We start from the raw sequence: 14,874 nt of genomic DNA, 5'->3' as shown, positions 1-14,874 counted from the left end.
ATTATTCATTATATTTTAGACACTTTGCTGTTTTGTTAATGCTTGGATTAACTGGCCAGTTTTTAAAACAACACTGTTATCTAACTTTTTTTTTACATTTTTCTTGTTTGTAACATGCAATTTTTTTAATCTGCCTTCCGAGGCATATACCCAAAAATAAGGCCCATAAATAAATTTATAGCCAAATAAAATAATAATAAATGTATTACAAGTGGCACATATTCATTACCATTTTCACCTTCCTGGGGGAGAGGAAAAATCACAAGCATATATAAACCATGAAACATGGCCCCAGGGTCTGGTGATATTAGAGGCATTGCCCAATAGGTGCTCTTTGCAGCTAGCTGCTCCCAAGTTGATACTCAACTGTGTCAAAAACCTGCAAATCCATCCATCCCCACCTACTGAAAAACAAACCCTCAGGATGAACAATATACACCTAACCTGTACTACAAGGGTAGCAACGTTGCTATCAAATTACTCCAACATGTAAAAATACATTTTTGCCCTAAGCCATATTATATTTTCACAGTCCTCCCCATAAACTGTTCAAATAAGAGCCACCTTTGTTACAAGGCAGTAATAAGTGAGAAGTAAAATACGTACAAGTCACTTGGTTACCAATGACTCACCTGCCGGACAGGTTGGAACAATACTAGCCCATTAAAAATTTCCTCTTGGAAAGGCCAACCTGCCTCCCTATTGTTCCACCTCTGAATCAGGTGTGTAGATATTTATTATCAAAATTGCTGGTGGTTTAAGAGAGAAAGCAAGGGTGCCACCCCTGATGCTTAGTTTTACCAGCTGACAAAAACCAACCGTGTTGTCACCCTGCATTTGCAAATTACCTTTTGGAAAAAACCTGAGAGCGGTGTTTGATCGCGTTTCTTTTTCACCCTGGCTCCCAAAGCGTTCCCTCGTTCTGCCATCCTTCACTAAGAAGCCTTGCTGAACTGCTGTGGCCACCGGTCTCATCACTGCACACTCTGGTGACAGACAAAGCCCAGCAAAACATCCATGTCCGTGGACAGGAAAGCCCAGTTGAAGAGAAGGGATGGGGAAGGGAAGGCAGGGGAAGGCAGGGGAAGGGAAGAAGGGAAGGAAGGGGGAAAGACACGGGAAATAAAACGGATTCTCTGCTCTGCAGGGAACACTAAGCTATGTTGCCATGGAGAAGCAGGGAGCTGTAAAAATTGAACAGAGGTACTCCTTGGAGAGCGAGACTCTGAGGCGGCTTGCAAAGGCACCACTTTGCAGGGGAATAATCCTGAGTGAAAGGCAGGCAGCAAAAGAGGCAATGTCAGAAACAAAAAGAGTCCCAGACTGCAAGAATAAGAGGCTGGAAGGATGAAACAGTGCCCCAAATGGTGCAAAGATCTGGAGCACTGGCACTGCCCGTGACAAAAGGACGCCTTTTGCTTTTTCACCTATGGGACTTTTTACTAGTTTGCAAATGGTGGGAGTGGGGAGATGACAAAGGGAGGGCAAAGTTTCTACAATCAGACATAGTGTGGAAGAAAGTGGGTATTGCTTTATTTTATTTATTTGCGTACCTTCCATTTAACAACGTCTCTAGGCAGCTAATAATAATAAAAAGTTATAAACCACTAAAAACGAGCCAGTGCGTGAAAAGGTTAGAGCAAAACAACCACAATACTAAAGAAATAAAATCAGCAACAGCAAAACATAACCCAGCTGAACCTGAAGATGCTGAAGTTTTGTGCTTTTTTTATATAAAAAAAAGATTGGAGGTTTGTTCTTGGTACAGCCAGACATCCGGGTGCTCATTTCTGATCCACTGTGGGAGCCTAATCTTGCTGGGGGGGGAGTCAAGGAGGGGCAGCCCCCACCACTCCTGCTCCACCCTTTTTTAACACCCCAGGGTCAGGCAGGTAGTGTACTAAGGTGGAGTCCAGTAGTAATGGATAAACTGAAAAAGGTGGTGATACCCACAAATGAATCCTGTGTGCTTAAGGAACTACTGCAGCAGAACTTAAGAAGGACCAAACAGGAGGGGGAAGGGAGGCACTGAGGGAAAGATAAGCACACTGCAGGGAGAGCAGAAATCTGAGAATACCTAAGCAGCCAAGGCCCAGCCCAGCCTCTCTCAGACACAGGGAAGCCTTACCCAAGGGCACGGATCTGATTTTCCAGAGCTAAGAGTCACTTGCTCTTCTCCCTACCCACTGAACTGCAGACAGGTACATCTTCCAGAGCTTAAGAAAACTGGACCCATCGAGTCCAACATCCCGTTCTCACAGTGGCCAGCTCCATGTCCATGGGAGGCCAGTGGCTTTATGAAGAGAATCAGCCAGCCTTCCCCAGCTGCCACATCAGAACTGAATTTTGGGGCAGCTGCAGACTTGCTGGCAAGCTGCTGAGCATAGGTGTGGAGGACGGCTTCCTTCTCCCTTCTCAAAACAGTCAACCACAAAAATGAAGAACATTCTGTCCAACATTTCTCCGATGAAAATAGGAATGTCCTATTCTATTATTATTTCTTCTTCTTCTTCTTCTTCTTCTTCTACTACTACTACTACTACTATAATTATTATTAATAATACCTTGCCCATCTGACTGGGTTGCCCCTGCCACTCTGGCCAGCTTCCAACATATATAAATCATAGTAAAACTATCCAGGGCTACCTTCCAATGTCTTCCAGAGGTTGTATAGTTACTTATTTCCTTGGCTTGGGGGTCACATAACTCTATATCCTCCAACGTTTCTCCAATTAAAATAGGGACTTCCTAAGGAAAAACGGGACATTCCAGGATAAAATCAGAAACCGGGACGGCTTCTGTAAATCCAGGAATGTCCCTGGAAAATGGAGGCACACTTGAAGGGTCTGGAAGAACAGGCATGTGGCTTGCAGTGTTAATATATAAAATCTGCTGCATGCCTCTAATATGCCGCAGGGAGCCTGGGATGGGCCACTTCATGCTTGCATGGTTATATTTGACAAAACACACTGCCTGCACACTCCTGCGTTTGAATCACAAAGAATGAAACACAAAATTGCATTTTAGGTTTCCATACAATGATGTCAGACCATTCTTGTTCCTCCAGGCCAAATAAGTAAGCTAATGAAAAGGCAATTGCTGTGTGATCTTCAATTAATACTTGCAGCCATAGCTTATCTTTGTGGCAGTGTCAGTAACTCCTGCTCTCCCACAGGGCAGGGCAAACTTCCTAACCCCAGGAAACTCTATGAATCCCTCAGCCAATAAACCCCAAGTGTCTTTTGCAGAACCCTTGCACACTTGGGAAAGGGCCAAGGCGCAGTGGCAGAGCAGGGTTTTGCATGCATGATTGAGAAGTCTTATGCAACAAACCTGCTTCCCCAAAAGATCTGACTTTTCACAGTGAGGAAAGTGACGCAGAATAACGCAGAAATGTGAGGTAATACTGGTTTTGAACCAACAGCATTTATCCTCCCTGCAAACAAGTCGGCATCAATGCTCAATAAGCAGGTCACCCTGTGTTCCAATTCAGAGGACTCTGTGACATATTCTAGAGTGTGCAGACTCCCATTCAACAGCACAACAATCCCCTGTGTTTGTGTAATGCAGGGGGAAGACGAATATTGGTTGGTTCAGTCAATTAAATTAACACTTTTATATGCTGCCCTTCAGTTTTAACTCCTTCCCAGGGTGGCATCCAACAATCATAACTGGTCAACGACTAAATGACACATCAAAACAGCAGAAAAAATAAACAAGATCAAAATTTGTGTAAAACAGCAACTTGGATGGCATACACAGGAAGGCTCTGGCCAAAAAGGGAGCACAATCTCAAAATGATACAGGGAGAACTGAATTTACAGAATAGTAAAATGCCCTCATGGAGCTGCTCTGACTCAGAGTAGACCATGCTCGACTGGGTGGACAAATAGTTTGACCTGGGATAAGGCAGCCTCCCTAGGAAAGTTAGGGCCTTTTCTGCTGTGGCAACCAGACTTTGCAACGGCTTTTCTAGCAAAACCTACCTGGCCCCATCTTTCCTCACTTTTCAGTTGACAGCTAAGAAGGAACCTTTCAAGCAGATTTTTGGAACTTGCCTCTTACCCTGAGTTACTGCTGCTTTATTAACTATTGCTGCTGTTTTAATATGACTGGAGGGGATTTAAACTGTTTGAAGCCACGACATTTGTCTGTAATGCCTTTGTTTATAATATCCCAGCATTGCTCAGGAATTCTATGAATTCTACAAAACCAAAAAATTACTTTCAAAATTTTTGGAATCAGTGATTAAAATCAGTCAGGGGTGGCCTGCCCATGAGGCAGGATGAGGTAGCTGCCTTGGCCAGTGGAACCACAAGAGGGGCTGCCCCACAGATGCCTCACCCACCCTGCCACTTCTGCCGCCAGCACAAAAGTGTGGCAGTGGCATCCAGTGAGATCTCGTGATCTCGTATTACCGTATTCAGAGCTGGGAAGGAATTTCCCCTGCTCTGCAGGTTTCGCCTTCTCCACAGCACTAGTCACAACTCTGGCGGTTTAGGCCTTGGGTGGAATCCTATAGCCTTTCATCCACCCCGTGTTCCCTGTGGTGACATTAAAAGGGTACCCCATTAGAGGGGTCTGGAGTGAAGTCTCTGTCCATAAAGCCAAGTGTGTAGGGCTAGCGGGCCACAGAGCTTCCCTCAGCGTTTGGGCGCCATCCGCGTAAAACTGCGTTTTGTGATGGATTCACCCCTGAATAGAACCTGTCATGCCTCGATCCTCCAGCAGGGGGGGCTGAGAGGGACACACACCCAGTGCCTATGCCAAAGCTTCCTGCGTCTGTAATCAATAAAATTGTGCCCATTTAAATCCCAGACCATTGTTGTATCCATTCATTTTCCACTCAGCAGTTAGGCATGCCGGGAAGGGGGACTCTACGGCTGGGAACCAATTTGCACCATAAACAGATTAACAGACAGAGCGGATGAACAAATAAAAGAAAGGTACATGCAAAACAGAGAACAGGGATCCAACATCTGGGTTATATTCTCCCTGTAATGAGCACACTGTCAACAGGACAGAACCCTGTCAAGCAAATTACAAAGCAATGAGGTTTTATTCACAGGGTGACAAGTCAACAGCCCATCAGTTAATTTTAAGAACTGACTACATACTCAGGCCTTAAATAAAATAAACGAGCTGTCTTCGCACACACACACAAAATTGGAACATAAAACAGAAGGCGACTAGGACTGGTTTTTCTTGATTTGACACCTTGGGATTACAAAGGGGGGGGGGGCTTTACATCATTTCAGTCTCTTGACTCCCCATAAGGACTGCAGTGCTTTAAGTACAAAGTCCATTTCAACCACTATATACGGTATTTCAGTCTCACAGCAACTATGCAAGTGCAGCCTCCCTGCCAGCTGTGGCTTTGAAAAGTCATGGAGAACAGCAGTTTCAGCCAGTGTACATTACCATGTCAAGGCACCACAAAGGGAAGGAAAGTTACACAGGCTGAAATTCTGTATTTCCCCCATTAATTAAAGCTGCAAAAAAATGTCCTCAGTTATAACTGGGTACCTCTTTTTGTTCCCATTTTGCAACAAGGAACTAGGGCTGAGAGAAATAATTGGCCAACGTGAATATCACAGCAAACCATATGTATCACAAAGTGCTGTTTGCAAATCCCACTTCAGATTAGGGGTGTTTGGAGAATTTGATATTTGCAAATTTCAACATTAATTGACCTGACCTGTACTTCCCAGACTAATGCACAGGTCAGAATTTAGTTATCCAGTGGCTTTACTGCTTTCTAAATTTTCTGACCCAATTCTAAGCTCAAAAAAAGGTATAAAAAATGCAGTTTTTGAAATGGGTGCTTTAAGAGAAAATAGGTTTAAAATATATATTAAATAAATTAAAAATGCAGCTTAATGCAGAAACAGGAGGAAACACGTTTAAAAATGGCACAGTCCAGAAATATGCATCTGTCCATTCTTAGTTATGAAGCAACCACAAGCTATGGTTTGTCAGTTGTGATGTCTTGCCAAACCATGGTCAAGCTTCATAAACCATGCTTCATGGTTTGGTTTGACATGTGAGCAGAACTAGTGAACCGTCCAAGTTTACACCAGAAAAACCATTAATATGTTTCAGATATGAGGCCAAACGGTCTGTCATAATGTTTGAACCACCATCATCCAAACCACCATACTTTGTGAGTGGCTATGAAACAAGGTTCTGCAACCATGATTTTCAGCTGCCTTGTAAAATACAGTACAGGCCAACTGTACTTTGATGATGCAACTGAACCAACAAATCACAATTTGGGGTGTTGGCACCCTTGGAGACTATCATTTGGCAGGGAAGGAGTGAAGGCAGGGAAGGAGTGAATCCAACCATAATCTGCCTGGATGACAGAAACAGAAATCATGGTTTGGAGTATAGACACCTGAACTAAAAGTAGTGGATTAGGATTTGAATTCAATCAATGTAAATGCAACACTTGTAATTTATTACCTCCTCACACCTAAAGCAGTTTTACAACTAAAATTAATTACACTAAAGTTCCTAGCTCACTTGACTAGTATCTGCACTAATGGTTGTTGCATTGGGGGGGATTAAACATCTGTAAACACTTTTCTTTCACTGGAAATGATTCTTGTCAGAGCTTACCAGACAGAAAGCATCTTTATTTACAATAAAAACAGAAAGAATTAATGAACTGTTCAATAATAAATTTAGCTCAGTATTCTGAAAAAGCTGAGGGTCGGGGCTTGTCCAATATGGCAGGATATTGCTTAAATATTAAATGCCTAGCAGTGCAAAAATTGTCCTAGGCCAGCAGGACACGGGGCCACCTGCAAGCATGTACACCAAGCTGAGCAGCATGACAAGTTGGATATGTGTGTGAAAGATTTCAGATCTGCCAATTCCTTCAGAAGTTGCAAACCCGAGTGGGTGAATGTTAGCATGCGTTGTGCCATCTGTAGCTAAGATTAGGACTAGCAAGCTGCAGGGAGGTGTAACATCTTCAACAGCCTGTGCACTGCTCAGAACATCTTCAGCCCAAATGTGCTGTTAATTACAATAGGTTGGGGAAGGGGGGGGGAGTATATATAACCAGAGCAACAACACACAGATGGTCTTCCCCCTCTACCTCCGTCAGATGTGGCAGTGCAGCTATATCCATATTCTCCATCCTCCAGAAGTGACAGCTCTGAACCCAAAAATTCTCTTACATGCATGGGCAATTTAAAAATGACATTTTGGAGCACGGGGCTTGTGTTTTAAAGTTTCATCAGAGGCAGGGTTCTGAGCCCAAACTCCCCACCCCACCCCTCACCTCTGGGCCACAGCAAGCCCTGCTGCAGATGCAAGACCAGATCTCTGCAAATGGTGATTTGCATCGGATGGAGGCTGGAAGAGGTCTGTCCTTTCACACATATGTGTGCGCTTGCGCGCGTGCGCGCAAGCGCACACACACACTGCAATGCCACTCTGTGAATGCCAATCCCAAAGCAGCATATTGTTTACTATTACTACTACTAAGAAGATCAGAACAGCTTGCTGGATCAAGCCCCTGGCCCCTCATGGTGCAGGATCATGTTCTCACAGTGGCTGACGAGATTTCCTGATGAAAGCAGGAACTGAGCAGAACAGCCTCTCTGTTCAAAACACCTGGCTTGAGAGCAGTACATGTGAAAAGGATCTAGGAGTCTTGGTTGACCCCAAACTTGACATGAGCCAACAGTGTGACGTGGCAGCTAAAAAAGCCAATGCAATTCTGGGCTGCATCAATAGGAGTATAGGATCTAGATCAAGGGAAGTAATAGTGCCACTGTATTCTGCTCTGGTCAGACCTCACCTGGAGTACTGTGTCCAGTTCTGGGCACCACAGTTCAAGAAGGACACTGACAAACTGGAACGTGTCCAGAGGAGGGCAACCAAAATGGTCAAAGGCCTGGAAACGATGCCTTATGAGGAATGGCTAAGGGAGCTGGGCATGTTTAGCCTGGAGAAGAGGAGGTTAAGGGGTGATATGATAGCCATGTTCAAATATATAAAAGGATGTCACATAGAGGAGGGAGAAAGGTTGTTTTCTGCTGCTCCAGAGAAGCGGACACGGAGCAATGGTTCCAAACTACAAGAAAGAAGAGAAATTTAAAGACTATCTACAGAAATACTGTAAAATTAATGAGTATTAAAATGATGTCGGAATGAAAAGAAGCGGTTTTAGCAATAATGTTAAAAAGGAATATGTAAAAATTGATTGATAATAGATGAAAAAATAAGGCTATAATATGTTAAGATAAAGAAATAAGATAAAAACAAAGAGGGAAAGGATTTGCTGGATTACAAAAAAGGGAGGTGTGAGAAGGTCAGGAAACAAGTAAATGAAAAGTAAAACATAGAAAGAGGGATTTATTTTTAATTGTCTTCATTTTTTCTGTATTTTGTATCTTTTTTTCTTTTCTTTTTATTCTCTTTTTATTACTTTTGTAACCCTTTTTTTTGAAATCTTAATAAATATCATAAAAAAAAACTACAAGAAAGAAGATTCCACCTAAACATTAGGAAGAACTTCCTGTCAGTAAGACCTGTTGGACAGTGGAATTTGCTGCCAAGGAGTGTGGTGGAGTCTCCTTCTTTGGAGGTCTTTAAGCAGAGGCTTGACAACCATATGTCCGGAGTGCTCTGATGGTGTTTCCTGCTTGGCAGGGGGTTGGACTCGATGGCCCTTGTGGTCTCTTCCAACTCTATGATTCTATAATTCTACCCTCTTGGGATTCTCAGCATTCAGAGGCATTGTCATCCTCATCTAGTCGATTATAGGCTACTTGCAACACAGAAATTTCAAAATGGGTTACGGGAAGGAAATTTAAAATACACGGAGATGCAATAACCACAATTTCAGATAATTTACATTAAGGTAAATCTACACAATAAATACACAATAACCATAATAACACATGGTTAGTGAAAACTATTAGGCAGCATGATACAAACTTCCAACCAACATAAAACCCACTATTCACACAACCACCCATCTCACCATCCCACATGGCCAACGCATTCGCCACTTCATACTAAGAGTAGACAAATTGACATTAATGGACATAAATAACTTAGGTCTGTTTCAGAATAAATGTTAGCTGGGCACAACCCACTACCTCTACCTCCCACTCTTACTCAACAATACTGAAACCCACATATGGTCACGACCCCCTTCCGTCCTTCTTGGGCGGGATCACTGTCAAGCCTATTCTCCAAATTGATGCAGCACTAAGGCCCTGCCCTGTCCCTCTCTCATGGCTAGCATTAAGTGTGATTAGCACTGAATCAAAAGCCACTGAAAAGGCAAAAGGGGAAGAGAGAGGGCGATGTGTGGCTCAGAGAGGTGCAGGGGTGTGCATTCCCAAGGTTACAAGTTAGTATTTTCCGAAAGCTAGCATAACTTCTGCACCCGACCCCACTGAAGCAGAGAGCAAGACTTTAGTGATAAAATTCCTAAAATTCTGGAGGAAATATATACAAAATTCCAAGGAACAATATATATAAAACCATGAGCAATCACATACTCTCAATAGGATATGCATTATTAATATCAAATTGTTCCAGAATGAGAATGAAACTTTTAATTAAAGAATTTCCTAGTGCAATTAAAAAACAGGGATGGGGAGGACAAAGTTAAAAAAAAAATTAAAGGGGGAACAGGAAAAGAGTAGCAAAACTGGAACATAAGAATGAAAAATTCAAGTGTATGGGAAGGTTATTTTACCCAGGTGGTGGTGTTGTTTTAAACTTCCCTCTTTAAATAAGGAATGATTGATTTTACAGATGTTATTTTAGAACGTGCCAATGTCATGCATGGCGCTCTGCAGTACAAGCACAAAAAGACACAGAGTTCTGCCCCAAGCAGCTTACAGTTTAAAGTCAAGAGAGACCAAAGGGCATTGAGAGGAGAAGAGAGGAGGAGAGGGTCAAAACATTTCTGCTAGGCCTGGTCAATCCCAAGGCATCCTGTTGTCAGCTCATCCCTGGGCAAGATGCTGCATCACACAGATTCCCTTCAGTGCCTGAAAAGGTCCCGAGGCCTCAGCGCACTCAGTCTCCCATCTCTTCCAGACAGCTTGCGTATTGGGCATTCATCCCGATTTGTTTCCAGTGAAGTTAGACAACGAAGTGTCAAGCAATTGTTACCCCACACTTTCCAATGCAAGTTCCCATCACTTTCTTTACCACAAAAACTCCAACCTTTGTGCATGTTTTTATTATTTTATTTTATTTTATTATTATTTATACCCTGCCTTTTTTCCCCTGACAGGACTCAAGGCAACCTACAGATGAAAATAAGAACCACTAAAACGTAGGGGAATCATTTAAAAAGACAACTAAACTTTGATGGAATTAAAACTATACATGTGTACCCTGTATCCATGGGGCCTCTTTTAAAGGACTCACCCTGTATAAAATCTATTAAAACCATACCAATAATGACCGTTCATTAGAAGTAGTCAGTTTTCCAAAGCCTTTCGGAACAAGAAAGTCTGCATCTGTCAGCGGAAGGACAACAAGGAGGGAGCCAGTCTAGCTTCTCTAGAGTTTCAAAGTCTGGGAGCAGCCACCACGGAGAAGGCCCTCTCCTGTATCCCCACCAATTTGTGAGTTTGTGATTGAATCCCACCCAAAAACTGAAACAGTCTGGAAGTGCCCCCATGTGGGGACCATGGCATAAATGGAGGGGAGAGCAGGGAACAATCCCGTGATGAGGAACCTGTAGCGTTTCAGATGCTGTTGGACTTCAACTCCCATCAGCTCCAGCCAGCATGACTAAAGGTCAGGGATGTTGGGAGCTGACGTCCATCAACATCTGGAGAGCCAAAAGCTCCTCATCCCTGGGAAAACCCTTCCACCTCCTGATAAAAGTGGTCCAACTCTACAGTTCTGTGATTCTAATGGCTGTGGCTCAGTGGTAAGGCATCTGCCTTGAATGCAGGAGGTCACAGATTCGGACCCCCCCCCCAAGTGCCCCTACTTTCCAGGGACAGTCCTGAATTTACAGAGGCCCTGCCAGTTTCTTATTTGATCCCAGAATGCCCCTCTTTTCCTTAGGTTGTCCCTATTTTCATCAGAAAAATGTTGGAGAGTATGCAGATTCCTTCTCTGGCCCTTCTAGAGAGGGCTGGGAGAGATCCCTGCACGGGAGAGCTGCTGCCAGCCAGTGTAGCCAATACTGAGGTGGACAATAGTCTGACTCAGTATACGGCAACTTCCTCTGTTCCTATGAATTTAACGGGCTGTGTCGCTTGCCTCAGGCCATGAATTACAGAATGTTGAAGCCCCGACAGAGCGGGAGAGAATTAGACCCAAGAAGCAGTACTTCCTGCTCAAACAATGACAACAGTCCAGCCTCCTTCTGTTGCTAATGGAACAGGGAGGTTAATGTCTTTACTCAGCAGAAAAAAACCCTTGGTACATGCGACAGAAACAGGGTGGGTGCAGGGACTGAGATCACGCTGGACAAGCTCCAACAACCACAGTTTGCAAACAAAAGGAGACCTTTTTTGGGCTGCAATCCAGAAGCAGATTGTGACCTTTAGCTGAGAGAAACGAAGCCTCGGAAGAGAGAGACAGGCAGCTGCTTGTCCTAAGGTACATATGAATCAGGCCTATCATTCTCACTCTGATCTTACCATGAAGCTAGCACCCCACAAGTGTGGGATTTGAACTCATTGGGTGGAGAATACAGCACCCCGAGAATGTCAACTTCCACTTTCACTCAGCCCTAGAACTCCCGGGGTGACCTTGGCCTCCCACCCACATTGCTCAGCCAAGCCTACCTCACTCGGTGGTTCCAAAGATAAACTGGGGGGTGGAGAGAACCACATCCACAGCCCCAAACTGCTGGGAAAGAGGGCAGATAATAATAAAACAAATAGCTTTAAAATAGAAGTTTCATTAGGGTTAACATTAGGGTCACAGTCAAAAGTCACAGTATGGTTTGGTTCATACAGCACAGTAGTACAAACCAAGGCTTACTGGAAGAGTGTGAATGTGCAGACGCCCAGAGAGAATCTCATGGCCACTTTGCTCCTCCATGGCAAGAGTAGAATTGGAAGGCACCCCAAGGGTCATCTAGTCCAACCCCCTGCAACGAACATGGTGGTAACTGAGACTGTGAGAGGTGTCTCTGCCTCAACCATGTTAATCTGCAATAACACACAATTTGGCTTACCACGGCATATGAGCCAGGCCTGTCACACAAGTAGGTTTCTAAGGTGCCAGGTGCACTATACACTTAAAGTAGCACCATGCCACTGTAAGCAATCATGGGAAAGAATTTTGGGAAGTGTAGTTTGTAAAGGATGCTGAGAGATGTTAGATCCCTACCCCTCTCACAGAACTACAATTCCCAAAGTGCCTTAGGAAGAGGGATTGGTTAGAATTGTAGAGGGGGGTGTCTCCTAACAACTCCCAGCACACTTTACATACCACAGTCCCCAGGATTCCTTGGATAGTGCTGTGACTGTTTAAAGTGGTATAATCCTGCTTTATGTACAGTGCCGGTGGGGGCTACAGCTCCTACCCATTGCACTATGCCACCTTCTCTACCACTAGCCGAAACACAAATGGGCAGCTTGTGCAATCCATCAAGCCAAACTCACTTGTCTGTTTTATGCTCAGTCATGAAAATCTGCCTTTATTATCCCCAGTCAGGATAACACAAACTGGTTGATTCAGCCCTTGGAAGCCTAACACCATCCATAGTTTGTCAGTGGCTTGGTGGGTCATAAATTGGGCAGGCCAGAACGAAATTTCAATCAAAGTAAAAACTGAGGCAGGCAGGTGTGCACCATCTCCCCTCACACAGACTATAGTCTGAAACAATCCGCTCCCCACCAGACAGAAATAAAAAGCAATATTGTTTCTCTTGCTGTTTCCCCCCGCTTCCCATTAAAAGACTTTTATTGCTTCCTTTGCCCTCACAACCCCAACATCCTCATGGGAGTTCTACCCAGGCAACTGATGGAAAATCAGATATGCTTGAGGATGAAATTTGGACACAACACAGTTTTAAAAGAGTTTGGAAGTACAGGGGAGGGGGGTGGCAACAGGGAGAAATAATTTAACCAACATTTATGTGATCGCTGTTTCGAAACAAAAAGTCTGAACATACTTATCTTTTATATTACAAAAAGGAAACTGGAGTAAGGCTCTACCTCAAAATATCTGACATAAGAACATAGGAAGAGTGTGCAGGATCAGGCCAGTAGCCTATCTAGTCCAGGATCCTGTTCTCACACCAGCCAACGAGATGCACCACTGAGAAGTCTGCAAGCAGGACTTCCCTGCATGTGAAGGCAGGCTCTGGCAGATGGAGAAGACGAGACCAAGAGTGGCTCCAAAGGTCAAGAAGGCAGTGTCTGCATTTTCCATAGAGGGAAGGGAGGGGCAGGTGGGGCTCATCAACCTGGGAAGGTACAGTGATACTTCGGTTTTTGAATGTAATTCGTTCCATGAAGTCCGTTCGAGTTCCGAAACATTCAAAAACCGAAAACTGAAAGCGGAAGCCTCAAAACGGAATATTCAAAACGGAAGTCACGTTTCCTGTTCGACTTCTGAGGTGTGTTCAAAAACTGAGGCATTTACTTCCGGGTTTTCGGTGTTCGAGTTCCGAAACGTTCGACTATGGAGGTGTTCTAGGAGAAGGAAAACTCTGATCCTAAACTTGGTGAAGAATTCAACGGCCAAACTGCTCACCAGGGCAAGACGGTTTGAGCATATAACACCAATCCTGACCCGACTTCACTGGTTGCCAATTAGTTTCCTAGCACAATTCAAAATGCTGGTTTTGACCTAGAAAGCCTTAAACGGCTCAGGACCGCAGAACCTCAAGGACCACTTCTCCCCACATGAACTGACCCAGACCCTTCATTCATCATCGGAGGCCCTTCTTTGTGTGCCTCATCCATGAGAGGTCTGGAGGGCAGCAATATGAGAACCGGCAGCACAGCACTTCCAAAGCAGTTTTGACCTACAGAGCCAAAGGTTGACATTGTTATGCATAAATGCTGCATTATAATTTTAAAAATATTGTTACTTTCCCCTAGTCTCTGGGAATAGAGAATGGGTTTCTTTAATGCCCATTAAATATATTTAGAGTGTAATTTAGCCCCATTATGGCTATTGGTAGTTTTGCTATTGACTTCAGTGGGAGGCAAATTACATTGTTTAGTCGTTAAAATTCTTATTTAAAGAGGTGAACTTATCTCCTCAGTCTGCTTGTGGACAGATATACTGTTGCTGCTTCTGGAACACAGGCAATAAATAATGCAAAGAAAATGCATTTTGACTAATTGCAGACACACACACAAATGTGTTTTTATGTGGAAAAAAATAAATCCACAAGCCCTGCTTATTTCAATTTTTATGCTGCACATCTTGTAATTGTGGTCGGTGCTGTAGCAAAACAAGCCATGAGAGGATTGGAGAAGGAGATGGTTCACTGGATGTGGTAGAAGCAGAAATGGGCTTAAATGGCAACAGCCAAAAGGGCAGCTGAATCCTGCAGACGCCCCCTCACTGCTTTATTATATTCAATTTTGCAAAATTCACTTAATTTCCTTTTTAGATGAAGATGAGCAAGAATCTAAACGAGATTTTGGGTGCTTTCCTGCTCTTATAATGACTGCCTATTTGGCTTGGCTAGGATTCAAAAAACCTTGCTGCATGCCTCATTTCAGTAACCAAATGGGATTGTTCTGTTTCTGATGCAGGAGTCCTGATTTGTGCTTAACATTTAAGAGAGACTTCACTCCTCCCCACTCCATAGAACCATTGAATTCTAGAGATGGAAGGAACCCCAAGTGCCATGTAGTCCAGCCCCTGCAATCCACATGTCACAGATACCATGAGCTTGTTCAG

At 43.8% G+C, this 14,874-nt stretch overlaps 1 protein-coding gene across 8 annotated transcripts in view; it reads right to left on the bottom strand.

Moving 5' to 3' along the window:
• The window catches only part of PITPNM2 (phosphatidylinositol transfer protein membrane associated 2), a 176,416-nt gene that overhangs the window by 144,548 nt on the left and 16,994 nt on the right, over positions 1–14,874 (bottom strand). Inside the window, exon 1 of one of the 8 annotated variants that reach the window (XM_081893197.1) lies at positions 849–1,116. The exons of the other annotated variants lie outside the window; for them this stretch is intronic. The gene's annotated coding sequence lies outside the window, so the exon portion shown is untranslated. Of the gene's footprint in view, positions 1–848; positions 1,117–14,874 lie in introns of those variants that run through there. 8 annotated transcript variants of the gene reach the window in all.

This window comes from Podarcis melisellensis (genome assembly GCF_964234715.1).
Source record: "Podarcis melisellensis genome assembly, chromosome: 16".
NCBI lineage: Eukaryota > Metazoa > Chordata > Lepidosauria > Squamata > Lacertidae > Podarcis > Podarcis melisellensis.
This window is presented reverse-complemented; position numbering and strand designations above follow the sequence as displayed.